The sequence below is a fragment of the Coptis chinensis genome, chromosome 1, assembly GCF_015680905.1.
Source record: "Coptis chinensis isolate HL-2020 chromosome 1, ASM1568090v1, whole genome shotgun sequence".
Taxonomy (NCBI): Eukaryota; Viridiplantae; Streptophyta; class Magnoliopsida; order Ranunculales; family Ranunculaceae; genus Coptis; species Coptis chinensis.
The window spans coordinates 43,986,657-44,002,993 of record NC_141456.1 but is presented as its reverse complement, the minus strand read 5'-3'; positions in this window follow the sequence as shown (position 1 = coordinate 44,002,993).

The following is a 16,337-nucleotide window of genomic DNA, read 5'->3' as shown; positions in this document are numbered from 1 at the left end:
CCATCCTAATCTGCGGGATCCTATGCCGAACCCGGTTCCATAGGTCTCGGTGCGAACACATCTTGAAAAGACTGTTCGGTATGACTATAGGAGATGTCATCACAATAACTCTTTGAACAGTTCCACAAAATCCGGAATGACCCGTCGAAAATTGGAAATTTTGGCGTTCCGCGAGAAACCGAAACCGTAGCGCTTCGTGTAGAAGCGGTCGGCTCTTGTGTAAATGCGATTATAGTGTTATGGCGCGGGTCGCGCTCTAGGTCCAGTAGCTGGAGGCGGGTTGTTTCGGTATGAGGGGGCGGTCGCTCGACAAAATTCTTCAAAAAGTAAAAGGCCTTGGTAGCGCTCGACAAAGCCGCAGCCGTAGTATTTGAAACCGGAGTTTAGATGAAAAAGAAAGTAAAATTTGGAGTGGATGGTGCGGGATGATGGTGGAATGTATTGTGGTTTGTTAGTGTAGAAAGAAGGGAGTTTAAATAGGTTATGAGCTTCCAAAACGAATCGGGAAGTTCCCTATTTGTTTGAAGGCAATTTCCGGAAATAGGAAAATTCCCAAAATCGAAAACGGAAACAAGCCATTTTCATGATTTCCTAAAAATCCTGGTATCTTTCATCATTGGATTTAGAATAGTAACTTCTAAACTCTCCTAGATTTCATGCTACCACCACACAAGTCATAGATATGCCGATATCGCCAAATTATCAACCTTTCCTCCAAGACAACGTAACATATATATGATCATATAGCGACTTATGCTCGGTCTAAATATTTCCACCCCCAAACAAAGTCGGGGAAGGTGGGATAAATGATAAAACAAGCGTTACTCAAAAATAACCAATTATATTAAAGGCAAAATAAAATATAAATCCAAACAACATTAAATAAACACATTACTATTTAAATTTAACTCTTGAATTAAAATCCTTCTAATAAAGCGAAATATGAAATAAGCCGAACTCCAGTGGGGTGAACACCTAGTTTTGTGATGATGATGGACCTTGAGATGGAGATTGGCTCTGGGATGGAGAATGGCTTGAACCATCTGTCTCTTCGACGACGACGCTCATGCCCAGCCGGACTCGGCTGAAACGAGAGTCCTCCACGGGTGGCATCGTCGTAGTATCATCTATTCGGAACAAGCATTGGGCTTCCATCGATCTGCAAGTCGCATCTTGGGTTTGTTGTTCTTTGGTGGATAGTCTCCATGTTATACAAGATATCGTCGGAACCCCCTTCGAGTATTTCAAATCTCCTCTCGAAGGTTCCTTGCTTCTTTTGAACTACTATCTGTCTATTTGGGATATCTACACAAATACCATAAATGCACATGAAGGCGGTTTTGCAACACTTGCATCGTTCTACATTAAATTACACTTCTCTAATGCATCTTCATCCATCCATGTCATATCTTCCCTTTCATCCTCCGACTCATCCATTTTTTTCTTGGACAACGGCCAAGTCTCTTGGATGCAATCCATTATAGATACTTGCATTAGAATGGAATTTGATCTTAATAGGAGCAGATCTTGCGGCAGACTCTAAAGGAGAGCATGATCTTAGTGATCAATACGGGAAGAGGCTAAACTCTTCCCCACTCCTCGAATCACATTAAACATTAAATCAAGGATGCAGAAATTATACTTCTTTGTTTGCAAAATCCGAGAGAACATGCACGGACATTGCGGGCCAATATCATCGACTTTGTCTTTCGAGGGCGTTCCTACCAATCTTGAGCTCTGACCCGGTTGATTGGTTCTCACGATAGTCTGGCGGGCCGCAATGGGATGTCGGATTGTATTCACCCTCCACGACGGTATCCTTCATCAAAGCCACGAACCCGATTATCTTGGGGTTCTGAATTGTCGTTACTAGGTTGCTTTCAAAGCGTAATTCCTATGAGTTATGCTAACAAGCCGGCGTTACTTCTCTCGCGTTCCTCCTAACTTTATGAAAATCCTATCCCCTTCAATTCTCGCTTTTTATAAAACTGTTCTACCAAATCATAGTGATAGAACTCCTCGGTTGAGTACCACAGTCCGTTCAATGTCTCTTGAACATCTCCGCGTCATAAAATGACGAAACTATCGGAAGCAAAGCGTTTTCCGGCAAAATTCTCACGTCGTAAGCGCCATTGAAATTTCTTAGACTACTAATGGTTTGTAGACGTGGGGAGGCGAGTTTGAAGAAAACTACTAAAAGCGGCGTTGGTGGTGGTGGTGGTGGTGGTGGAAACCGTAATTGGTTGGTGTTTTTGAAGTTGGGTTGGTGGTGATGATTGTTTAGAAGATTTAAAGGTGGATTTGATTTCCTTGTTGTAGGTGTAGTTAGGTTTTCTTCCCTCTCTCTATAATTTTTTTTTTTTTTTTTTTTATTTTGGTTTCCAAACTTGTAACCGGCGGTTTGGGGTTGAAGTGGAAACAATGCGTGTGGGTTGGGAAGGAAGGAGGCCGCATAGCGTTAGCGTCGCGGTTTGGGCCCAAGCCCAATTTGAATTCGCGAAATTTTCGATTTTTTGGCGCAATTTCAAACTCAATTTGCCGCCATTGGCCCGATTTTGGCGAATGAGTTATGGAAATGATCGAGAGAATTTCCAATCCAATGATCCATAAAACACTCAATTCCAACCATGGGTGACGTATAAGAGGGTGGAAGAATGCCTCGAAATCGTGTGTGGCGTAAGTTATGCGAGCGAAGAAAATCTAAGTTTAGATTACATCAACCCAATTGAACTAATGGGCCTAAACAAAACCAATGGAAAGTTCGAGCAATCGATGAAAGATCATTGCCCACCCTAGCGTGGGTCGTTTAAAGTCAGATTCCCAAGACTTGTTGGATTGCTATTTCTATGATTTTAAGAATTTTAATTTTAATTTTATTTTGTTTATTATAAGAAACACGAAAAACAATAAATACATAATTCACTCCATAGAGGAACATGACTCAAAACCGAGAAAACATGCAAAAGTGGAAAGCGTGAATTATGTGAAGCTGTGGACTTAGGATCCGGTACTTACTGAGCCACACTCCATAGGGAGGGCCGGTTACCTGAATGGTGTACTTATCGGTATATGGAAATGCAAGTAAGTACACCAAATGACAAGGGTCGATCCTCATAGGCGAGGGAGTGTAAAAGGACTTCCTCTACATCGGGGACGAAGTTCGTGAAAATGTTTTAACCGTTGACCATTAACTTGAAAGGTATTGTTGTCATTTGGATTTACCAAGGTGATTGCCCGTAAAGGGTGACGATAACTAGAAAAGGGCCGGACCAATGGGTTTTAGTTTGCACAGGGAAAACATGTAGGCGGGAGTTGTAAAGCAAAACCTTTTGACCGACCACAAACTCTTTGTGCAAGATATGCTTATCATGAACACGTTTCATGTTAGCTTTATAATCCTTCAGCGAGATCGCACGAATCGCCACTGATTTCTTCAAGCTCATTCAATTGTAACTGCGTTTGACACCTACCTCATCAATATTGAAGTTAAAGCTTTTTATAGCCCACGAGCCGCGGTGCTCTAATTCAATGGGCAAATGACATGGTTTCCCAAATACAAGTCTAAAGGGGAGACATACCTATAGGAGTTTTGAAAGCAGTTCTATCGCCCATAAGGCATCCGATAGGCGCTTTGACCGATCTTTCCTATCGGGGTTTCACAGTTGTTACTAAAATCTTTTTGATTTCCCTATTAGAAACTTCTACTTGTCCGCTAGTTTGTGGATGATAAGGAGTTGCTACTTTTGTGTAACTCCATACTTTTTCACTAGGGATGCAACAACTCTGTTGCAAAATGTGTTCCACCATCACTAATGATGGCTTTAGGAATGCCAAACCCGACCAGAAAATATATTCTTTAATAAAAATACAAGCGGTCTTATGGTCATTGCTCACGGCAAGCTAGGGCCTCTATCCATTTTGACCGTAGTCCACGGCAACTAGAATATAAATGAAACCGTGGGAAACCGGGGAAAGGACCCATGAAATCAATGCCCCAAAGCGTCGAAAATTTCTCACGATCAAGATTGGATTTAATGGCATCATATTACATTTAAGTAATTAAGCCCAAGTTGTTTGGCGAATACCGTCTTCTTGCAATGCACTTGGGCATCCTTAAAAAGGGTAGGCCAATAAAATCCACATTTGCAGAACTTTAGCGGCTGTTTTCATCCCACTAAAATGTCCACCACACTCTTTGTCATGGCAGAGCGATAGAACTTCATTATATTCCCTTGGGGGAATACAACGCCGAATAATCGATCCGCACAATACTTAAAAGGTAGGGCTCATCGGTAGTATAACTTAACTCTGGCCAAAACTTTTCACGTTCATTCCTTGACCAATTATAAGGCATAACATCAGCCGCTAGATAATTTACAATGTCGGCATACCATGGTCTTTGAAAAATGGCATACAGATGCTCATCGGAAAAAGAGTCGGTATGGACTCGGAATCGATCGATCGTCGTTTGTGAGTCTAGATAAATGGTCGGCAACTTCGTTTTCGACCCCTCTTTTGTCCTTTATTTCTAATGTGAACTCTTGCGGGAGAAGGATCCATCGGATTAATCTGCTTAGCATCCTTCTTTGCAAGAAGGTACTTAAGAGCTTTGCATGGTCGTGTAAACTAAAGTTTTAGAACCAACAAAATAAAGGCGATCGAAACTTATCTAAAGCATAAATGGCGGCTAAGAATTATTTTTTCTGTAGTTGAATAATTTCGTTGAGCATCGTTTAATGTTTTACTAGCATAATAAATGACAGTGGACTTATTATCTAGTTTTTGTCCCAAAGGCGCACCAAACTGCATAATCACTAGCATCACACATGAGTTGAAAGGTTTAGACCAATCGGGAATTTTGTATAATTAGGCGAGAGGTTAGGCGACTTTTAAAGTTTCAAAAGCCTGCTACGGTTAAAATTAAAATCAAAGATTGCATCTTTCAAAAGCGAGATTAGTTAAAGGCCTAGCTATTTTGAGAAGTCTTTAATAAATGCGCCTATAAAAACGCATGGCTTAGAAAGGCTCTAATATCGCGGACGATCCGTGGTTTAGGTAGAAGTCGCTATTTTATCTAGTTTGGCCTTATCTACTTGATTTCATCACTAGATACAATGTGACCTAGTACTATGCCCTTTTCACCATGAAATGACACTTTTCCCAATTTAAAAGCGAGGCTCTTTTCTTCACACCTTGTCAAAACCTTAGGCGGGTTAGACAAACGATGCGTGAAGGAGTCTCCATAGATAGAAAAATCATCTATGAAAACTTCCATAAAAGCTCTACCATGTCACTAAATATATGAAGCATACATTTGGAAGGTTCTAGGAGCATTACAAAGGCCAAAAGGCATTCGTTTATAGGCATCGTTCCAAAGGGACATGTGAAGGTAGTCTTTTCTTGGTCATCAATATCAATAATAATCTGAAAATAGCACGAGTAGCCATCAGAAAACAATAAAAGCATGACCAGCTTAGGCGTTGAAGCATTTGATCTATAAAGGGTAAAGGAAAGTGACCGCTTTTCGTGTCATAGCATTTAAGCGTCTGTAATCAATCTGAGATCCTCCATTTCATAGGACCTTGTGTGACAACATAGTCACCCTTTCCGTTCTGAACCGCTTTTTATTAGACACGGCTTAGTGTTAACTTACTCCCGCATTACTTGTATAAACAAATAGGTCTACAGGAAATGCAACCTACAAAAAATAACGTTGCAATTAGCGATGGGTCTATTAAGTTTATACGGGGAGTAATACGGGAGTAATCGGGGAGTTACCATGGTTAAGAACGGAAAGGGTGACTATGTTGTCACAAGGTCCTATGAAATGGAGGATCCGTATTGATTACGACGCGTTTAAATGCTATGACACTAAAAGGATCACTTTCCTTTACCCTTTATAGATCAAATGCCTTTCGAACGCCTAGCTGGTCATGCTTTTATTGTTTTCTCGGATGGCTACTCGGGCTATTTTCAGATTATTATTGATATTGATGACCAAGAAAAGACTACCTTCACATGTCCCTTGGAACGTATGCCTATAAACGAATGCCTTTTGGCCTTTGTAATGCTCCTAGAACCTTCCGGTGTGTATGCTTCATATATTTAGTGACATGGTAGAGTGCTTTATGGAAGTTTTCATGGATGATTTTTCTATCTATGGAGACTCCTTCAAAGATCGCTTGTCTAACCTTGTCTAAGGTTTTGACAAGGTGTGAAGAAAAGAGCCTCGCTTTAAACTGGGAAAAGTGTCATTTCATGGTGAAAAAGGGCATAGTACTAGGTCACATTGTATCTAGTGATGGCATCAAGTAGATAAGGCCAAACTAGATAAGATAGCGACTCTACCTAAAACCACGGAATGTCCGTGATATTAGAGCCTTCTAGGCCATGCAAAGGTTTTTATAGGCATTTATTAAAGACTTTCGAAAATAGCTAGGCCTTTAACTAATCTGCTTTTGAAAGATGCAATCTTTGATTTTAATTTTAACTGTAAGGCTTTTGAAAACTTTAAAAGTCGCCCTAATCTCTGCGACCAATTATACAGCCTCCCGATTGGTCTAAACCTTCGAACTCATGTGTGATGCTAGTGATTATGCGTTAGTGCAGTCTTTGGGAAAAAACTAGATAATAAGTCCATCGCCATTTATTATGCTAGTAAAACATTAAACGATGCTCAACTAAATTATTCAACTACAGAAAAAGAATTCTTAGCCGCCATTTATGCTTTTAGATAAGTTTAGGCCCTTATTTTGTTGGTTCTAAAACTTTAGTTTACACGGACCATGCAGCCCTTTAAGTACCTTCTTGCAAAGAAGGATGCTAAGCGAGATTAATCCGATGGATCCTTCTCCCGCAAAGAGTTCACATTAGAAATAAAGGACAAAAAGAGGGTCGAAAACGAGTTGCCGACCACTTATCTAGACTCACAAACGACAATCGATCGATTCTCGAGTCCATACCGGACTCTTTTCCCCGATGAGCATCAGATGCCATTTTTTCAGCACCATGGTATGCTGACATTGTAAATTTTCTAGCCGCTGATGTTATGCCTTATAATTGGTCAAGGAATGAACGTGAAAAGTTTTGGCCGAGTTAAGTTATTATCACTGGGATGAGCCCTACCTTTTTAAGTATCAGGCGGATCAGATTATTCGTTGTTGTATTCCCCGGTGGGAATATAATGAAGTTCTATCGCTTACGCCATGACAAAAGTGTGGTGGACATTTTAGTGGGATGAAAACAGCTTAAAGTTCTGCGAATGTGGATTTTATTGGCCTACCCTTTTAAGGATGCCCAAGTGCATTGCAAGACGCGGTATTCGTTGCCAACAACTTGGGCTTAATTACTTAAACGTAATATGATGCCATTAAATCCAATCTTGATCGTAGAAATTTTCGACGTTTGGGGCATTGATTTCATGGGTCCTTTTCCCGGTTTCCCACGGTTTCATTTATATTCTAGTTGCCGTGGACTACGGTCAAAATGGATAGAGGCCCTAGCTTGCCGTGAGCAATGACCATAAGACCGTTGTATTTTTATTAAAGAATATATTTTCTGTCACGGTTTGGCATTCCTAAAGCCATTATTAGTGATGGTGGAACACATTTTTGCAAATGAGTTGTTGCATCCCTAGTGAAAAAGTATGGAGTTACACACAAAGTAGCAACTCCTTATCATCCACAAACTAGCGGACAAGTAGAAGTTTCTAATAGGGAAATCAAAAAGATTTTAGAAACAACTGTAAACCCTGATAGGAAAGACTGGTCAAAGTGTCTATCGGATGCCTTATGGGCGATAGAACTGCTTTCAAAACTCCTATAGGTATGTCTCCCTTTAGACTTGTATTTGGGAAACCATGTCATTTGCCCGCTGAATTAGAGCACCGCGGCTCGTGGGCTATAAAAAGCCTTAACTTCAATATTGATGAGGCAGGTGTCAAACGCAAGTTGCAATTGAATGAGCTTGAAGAAATCCAGAAGCGATTCGTGCACGATCTCGCGAAGGATTATAAAGCTAACATGAAACGGTTCATGATAAGCATATCTTGCGCAAAGAGTTTGTGGTCGGTCAAAAGGTTTTGCTTTACAACTCCTGGCCTACATGTTTTCCCAGAAAACTAAAACCCCATTGGTCCGGCCCTTTTCTAGTTATCAAGTCACTTTTTTCGGGGCAATCACCTTGGTAAATCCAAATGACAACAATACCTTTCAAGTTAATGGTCAACGGTTAAAACATTTTCACTTAACTTCAACGATGTAGAGGAAGTCCTTTTACAGACCTTCGCCTATAGGGGATCGACCCTTGTCATTTGGTGTACTTACTTTCATTTCCATATAGTGATAAGTACACCATTCAGGTAACCGGCCCTCCCTATGGAGTGTGTGGCTGTAAGTACCGGATCCTAAGTCCACAGCAGTTCACATAATTCACGCGTTTTCCACTTTTGCATGTTTTTCGGTTTTTGAGTCATGTTCCTCTATGGAGTGAATTATGTATTTATTGTTTTTCGTTTCTTATAATAAACAAATAAAATTAAAATTAAAATTTAAAATCATAGAAATAGCAATCCAACAAGTCTTGGGAATCGACTTTAAACGACCCACGCTTGTAAACAAATTTTGTGTTTAAAAATTTGTTTAGGGGTGGGCAGTCAATCTTTCCATCAGGATTGCTCGAACTTTCCATTGGTTTTGTTTAGGCCCATTAGTTCAATTGGGTTGACGTAATCTAAACTTAGATTTTCTTTGTTCGCGATAACTTTTACGCCACACACGATTTTTTTGAGGCGTTCTTCCACCCTCTTATACGTCACCCATGGTTGGAATTGAGTGTTTTATGGATCATTGGATTGGAAATTCTCTAATGATCATTTCCATAACTCATTCTCCAAAATCGGGCCAGTAACGAAGCGGCAAATTGAGTTTGAAATTGCGCGAAAAATCGGAAAATTTCACAATTCAAATTGGGCTTGGGCCCAAACCGCACACACGTTGCGCGTCTCCTTCCTTCCCAACCCACACGCACAGTGTTTCCACTTCAACCCCAAACCGCCGGTTACAAGTTTGGAAACCAAAATAAAAAATAAATAAAAAAATAAAAAATTATAGAGAGAGGGAAGAAAACCTAACTACACCTACAACAAGGAAATCAAATCCACCTTAAATCTTCTCTAAACAATCATCACCACCAACCCAACTTCGAAAAACACCCACCAATTACAGTTTCCACCACCACCACCAACGCCGTTTTAGTAGTTTTCTTCAAACTCGCCTCCCCCACAGTCTACAAACCATTAGTAGTCTAAGAAATTTCAATGGCGCTACGACGTAGAATTTTGCCGGAAAACGCGTTTGCTTCCGACAGTTTCGACGCCATTTTATGACGCGGAGATGTTCAAGAGACATTGGAACGGATTTGTGGTACTCAACTGAGGAGTTCTATCACTATGATTTGGTAGAACAGTTTTATAAAAGCGAGAATTGGAAGGGATAGGATTTTCATAAAGTTAGGAGGAACGCGGAGAGAAGTAGCGGCAGTTGTTAATGAACTGTTAGGAATTACGCTTTGAAAGCAACCTAGTAACGATAATTCAAGAACCCCAAAGATAATCGAGTTCCCCTTTGATGAAGGATGATACCGTCGTGGAGGGTGAATACAATCCGACATCCCATTCGTCCGCCGCATCATCGTCGAGAACCAATCAACCGGGCAGTAGCCAAGATTGGTAGGAACGCCCTCGGGAAAGACAAAGTCGATTGATATCGCCCGCAATGTCCGCATGTTCTCTCGATTTTGCAAACAAAGAAGTATAATTTCTGCATCCTTGATTTAATGTTTAATGTGATTCGAGGAGGGGAAGAGTTTAGCCTCTTCCCGTATTGATCACTAAGATCATGCTCTCCTTTTGTTTTAAGATCTACTCCTATTAAGATCAAATTGCATTCTAATGCAAGTATCTATCTGGATTGCATCCAAGAGACTTGGCCGTTGTCCAAGAAAAATGGATGAGTCGGAGGATGAAAAGGAAGATATGACATGGATGGATGAAGATGCATTAGAGAATGTAATTTAATGTAGAACGATGCAAGTGTTGCAAACTGCCTTATGCGTTTATGGTATTTGTGGAGATATCCCAAATAGACGGATAGTAGTTCAAAAGAAGCAAGGAACCTTCAGAGGAGATTTGAAATACTCGAAGGGGTTCGGGACGATATCTTGTATAACAGAGACTATCCACCAAAGAACAACAAACCCAAGTATCGCGATGCATTCGATCGAGATGGAAGCCTAACGCTTGTTCGAATATAGATGCTTCGACGATGCCACCCGTGGAGGACTCATTTCAGCCGAGTCCCGACAGCATGCGTCGCCGAAGGACAGATGGTTCAAGCCATTCTCCATCCTAGAGCCAATCTCCATCTCAAGGTCCATCATCATCACAAAACTAGGTGTTCACTTGGTTGAGTTATTTGTTATTTCATATTTCGTTTTTATTAGAAGGATTTTAATTGATGAGTTAAATTTAAATAGTAATGTGTTTATTTAATGTTGTTTGGATTTATATTTTATTTTGTTTTTAATACATAAAAGCGGTCGTTTTGTTTATAAAGAAAATATTTTCTCTCGATTTGGGTTCCAAAGCTATAATTAGTGGCGGGGAAAACATTTATGCAATAAAATTTTTGAATCATTAGTAAAGAAATATGGAGTCACGCACAAAGTGGCAACTCCATTATCATCCTCAAACCCGATGGTCAAGTAGAAGTCTCTAATCGAGAAATAAAATCCATTTTGGAAAAAGCTGTCAATCCATCTAGAAAAGATTTGGTCTCTACGATTATCGATGCCTTGTGGGCATCTGAACGATTTTTAAGACACCTATAGGGATGTCTCCGTGATCGCCTCGTTTTTTGGAAAACCTTGTCATCGCCGGTTGAACTTGAGCACTGCGTGCTCTATGGGCCATCAAAAGCCTCGATTATAACACTAACATGGCGGTAAAAGAAAAATTGCGGTTAAATGAGCTTGAGGAAATTCGAGTGATGCCATGATCTCGAAATCCTATAAAGCCAACAACATGAAAAGTGAATGACAAGCACATATTGCGAAAAGAGTTCAAAGTCGGTCAAAAAGTTTTGATGTACAACTCAAGATTACACATTTTTCGGGGAAAATTAAAAACTTCGATGGTCTGGTCCTTTCTTCGTCTCTGCTGTCACCCCTTATGGGGCTATCTCATGTGAAAACGAAAATGATGGTAGCGAATTCCAAGTAAATGGCCAGCTTTAAACATTATCATGAGTTGCGCTCTCCGGATGTTGAAGAGACTCTTCTCAATGATCCAGTCACAGACTAATAGATTATTTGGTGTACTTCTTTAAATGTATTTAAACGGGGAAAAGTATGCCATTAGGGGTGGCGGGCCCTCTTATATTTTCTTTTCTAAAATTCCTAGAGTGTGTGGTTGCAAGCCGGAACCTTAGTCCACGAAACTCTGCCTAATTAAGTGAGTATAAATGTCTTCTCGATAATCGAGCAAAGCGTGCCTCGGAAAACAATGGGTACCAAAAATTTCAACTCCTTCTTTCTCCTCCTTTTCTATTCTCTTCCTCGCGAACTCCAACTCATCATTTGGTCCAAATTCACCAATCTCGAATTGGTAATGGTAAATAGTACTTTTGTTAAAGCGGCGTTTAAAAGGATGGGAGTGGTGTATGGCTTAATCAAACTCCTTTCTGTCGGTCTTGATCTTTTATCCGAGATGAGCGGTATAAGGTATATTATTGTTTGACACCAGCTCAACAGGATAAACTTCATCGTCGGATGCTCCCCGCGGTTGGGATTCCTTGAGGATCGGCGTTAAAGGATTCGTCTTGAGGATCGGCGTTAAAGACTCCGCATTCGTCTTGAGGATCGGCGTTAAAGACTCACATTCGTCTTGAGGATCGGCGTTAAAAAGACTCACTTTGTCTTGAGGATCGGCGTTAAAAAGACTCAACATGTATATACTCGTTTTGTTTTATTAGCACCAAAGATGGTGCCCAAAAGAGAGTCGTGATATGCACCATCGGACATTTCCTAGTTAAATGCGGGCAATGGATTCCACCAGTGCCAACCCGTTCGAGTTTTCTATGTATTTGTTTCGGGCGGTTTGAGGCTATACCATATGTACTAAGGGTAATATTATTATTAGACCATTGCACAATTGGTCGAGGATGGTACCGCCCTAAACCACTAGGCCCCAAAACATAAAGGATAAACCCATGATCGGCTGGATTGGGTCCACCCAGAGCCGACATGAAAGTTACTCCGAGTTAAAGGCTGTTGTGATGTGTTGTTTTATTTGGATTTCGGTGTTGTTGACCGTTCTTCTCGACTTGTACATTTGTATATAAAGGATAAATAAATAAAACCAAAGATTGTTAAAAAAAAAAAAAAAAAAAAATTGATGTTTGAATGTGATTTTCATATTCTAGTGGATGACATTTTAATCTTGATCGTTTTGATATCTCATCCGTTAAATTCGGGTTGAAGCGAATTGATTGAATTTCCACGTTTGAAATTTGAACATTTCGGGACATAAGAGGAATTTCTGTAATTCATTTGTACTTGGGCCAAAATTTTTACCCGACCCAAAACCCAAGATCTGGGTACAAAGCCCAAAGCAAGGGGGCACCAGCGTCCACCCAACTTCTTCTTCCACAAAAACGGATCTTGGTCCCTCACACCATCCACTCGTAAGGCCATGCATACCCAGTGAATGAACAAGACGCCGCCAAACTCCACCAACCTCAACCCCTTCCTCCAGCACCACCTCCTCCACCTCCTCTTGCTATTTGCACCATCAAAATTTAAATTATACCGCTATGGCAAAGCGAAGGCGAATTACAGTCGAGAGAAATTTCACAAATCTCTATAATTAGGGATGTTTCACCCATTTTTGATGAGGAAATTGAAAGTAGAGAGTAGGAATATCTATTGCATCGAATCCCAGCTCAATATTCAGAAGAATTGGTGTTGAAATTTTATAATAATGGAGGTTTCGGGGAATTGTGAATTTTGGATTACGGCCCGGATGGGATGGAGCGTGAACTCACGCCGGAGTTGATTTGAATACTGCGCATGATTCATTAACTCGATAGCCCGACCTTTGTTATTGTCGAGTATCCAACCACGAGGGATTTGATGTTTGACATGCTTCGAGGGGAGTACAACACTCTGCTCGAATCGTGTACCAAAGATTCGCCGGGGCGTAACCAATTAGCCGTCCTTTCAATGGTTTGACAACGCGTCGTTGGAACTTCAAAGGCGTCCGGCGTGAACAAGACTTTCTTGCACTCTTTGTGGATCCTCTGGAGAGGAAGCACACTTTTCGTATGGTCCATTTCTGGGCCATATTCTTACGACCCAGCGTCAAATGGGGTCAGCTCCTCTTGCTGTGCTTGTTACTTTCGGCTTATGCTTAACTTAGGGTTCGGTCGCTACTCCATTCATTGAAACAAGGTCTTTTGAGAATTTTGGAATTTTTGAGACTTGTGTTTTAGACCATTGGGACCCGGTGAGATGCTAGAGATGACATTGACCACACCGGACTGTTTTTAATGAAGATACCATGCGCCGAATCAATACTCCTATGGATGCGCCCGAGGAACATGAATTCTAGTATGCAGAGGATGTTTCTTCACCGGGGAAGAGATGATTACTTCCCAGAATGAATTCCAGAAGAAATGAGAAATCGCCAAGGCCAATTCCAGGAGAATGATGATGGCTAATCGGCGGACAATTCAAGATCGATTTCTTCACAGTTTATAGGCCACATTCACGCTTGGTCATTTCGGCTGAAGTTATGTATTGTGGCGAAGGCGTAGAAACCGGGTTCATCTTCGCTAACGGAGGGATTCGATAAATTTGTTTATTTTCTTTGGTTTAGAAATGACTATGTCATTTATTTCCCTAATGCATTGCATTTTTATTTTTAGTGCTAAATTATTATATATCGGTTGATTTCTCATAATTTTGTATCTCGACGGTTTAAATGAGAAATTATTTATGCGAATATAGTACTTTCAAAATATGAGTTTGCTCCTTGATTCATTGGGCCTACTCTCAAAGCCAATGGGTCGAGAGAACAAATGGACTGATCCAAAGCGGTCACATGCCCAACGGTCGGGAAACCAAGTTATAAATACAACTCTCCTTTCCTCTTTCACTCATTCCCTTCTCTCAATCTTCACAAATTCTTCTTCACAAATTTTCAATTTCTTGCCAATAATGAATAAACTAGGCGATGGGAAAAGGACAGCGAATGGGCTATCACATTAGTCGTGATAACGGTGTTTATCATTATTCTCTTGTCACTCATGCATAACATGATCCATAACATCTAGATCTATGTAACCGATCTCTTTTCTGATTTTCATTTTGTATATTAGTATGGTGTGTTAAATAATTCTCACACATTTATGCGGGTTGGGCATTATTAAATGGAGAAGTTCCGTATTAATTAGTTGTGTATATTAGTCGTCTTTTCCTCTCTAATAAAAAAAAAATAATAATAATAAAAAAAAAAAAAAAATAATAATAATAAGAAGTAACAAAGAAAGGCCATCCAAAACTCACCGAAATAATTAATGGATACACATCGTGTTCAGAGAAAATCGCGCACGCTGCAAGGTACACATAACACTTGTCACACATGCAGCTCGATTATTCTATCCATATTATATTACTGAGTTATGATCATCATTTCTGAAATTACGTGTAAGTTTAACTACCCTGTGAAACTTTCCTCCGTATTTTCTAAACATTAAACCATCTCATTAATTGTATTTGGATATCTGACATGACAAAAGACTTACTGTGGATCCCCTATGATCTTTGTTCATAATCACATGGGTCATTAAATACACTTGGACTCCAGATTGGTATAGCCTCATAGATTGCCTATAAATCTCTTCTTTTTAAGCCATTCTTATTCATACAATTTTTCACTATCCTTCCCTCATGTAATGGCTCAACCAAGAAAAATAATGGCAGAGAAAGACTACCTAAAACTTTTCGAAGAAGGCGGTTTCTCCTTATTTTGACACGAAATCATCGTGGGCGGATGGGCCTTCTCTTCTATATCATTCAAAGGCTAGTTATTCGAGAATTGGTTTTGATGTTATACCAATTTAGCGGATATGAAGATGGAAAATTCTACTTTAATGCCTATGGACAACGATTGGAATTGAATAAGGAAATGATCTCAGACATACTTCAAATCCCACTAAAAACCGAGGAGTCCCTTGTTCGAGAGTCATCATTCGATTCCAATGAAAACTTTTTGCGAGCTCACAGTATCTCATGGCGGCGTCGAACATACACATCACATGGTTCTTCAACGCTCTTTTGAAACAGAATCAGCGTGTTGTGCTCCACTGTTGGGACATAATATGGTAGGTACATCACACCAATCTGAAGTCACAAAGCCTCAACTTCACCTACTTTGGATTTTTTTTTGCAAACTCAAAGAGAGATGACTTTTGTGCGATCCAACACCTCGGAGCGTAATCACTAAGAAAACAAGGCGATTGACAGGTTCTACCCACTTTGGTTCGCAGATTATGATCGTTGGGGTTATCCAATAATATCTCCGGAGACACCCCTTCAAAGAGCATATATAAAGGTACTTCAAACAGAGACTACTCCGTTGGTTTTGGACCCCCGATGCTCGATAGATGAAGCGAGAACACCTCAAGCTCCAATTCGACCATTTATTTGACGAAAATGCCATCTTTGAATATTATTAATCCCATGGAAGGCATTAAACTTCTTCATCGAGGGGTTTGAGGGAACTACACGCTTCGTCGGAATATCATCATCACAACCCTTCGGGATTTCCAAGATTGTCAAGCAACGCATGATGTTGAAGCAGGAAAGAGATCTTGGAAAATCATTCTCAATTCTGAAAAATCATGCTCTCCTAATGGAAAATCAAAGCGTACTCTCTCGCCAGCCAAGGGGACATTCGGATGCATTTCGGCCAACAAAGCGATGACCTAAATAGTTTGGTGCAAAATATGCATCTCCTAGATCAATATCGAATCCATGATATTACTAAGTCAATAAGTATATAATCATATATGTTATTACGTTTTTCGTCATTACTATGTATTTTATCTTATCCTTTTGTTTTATTTTGTATGAAATGCTTAGTAGAATTGTCATCATTTCCATTGTGACTAATATAATTTTAACATGTGCTCTGAGGGGTCTATTTTCTTACATACTCATTTTTCCATCCGGTTGCGTTACCTAGTTCATTACTTCATCCATCATGGCATCTTCATCAA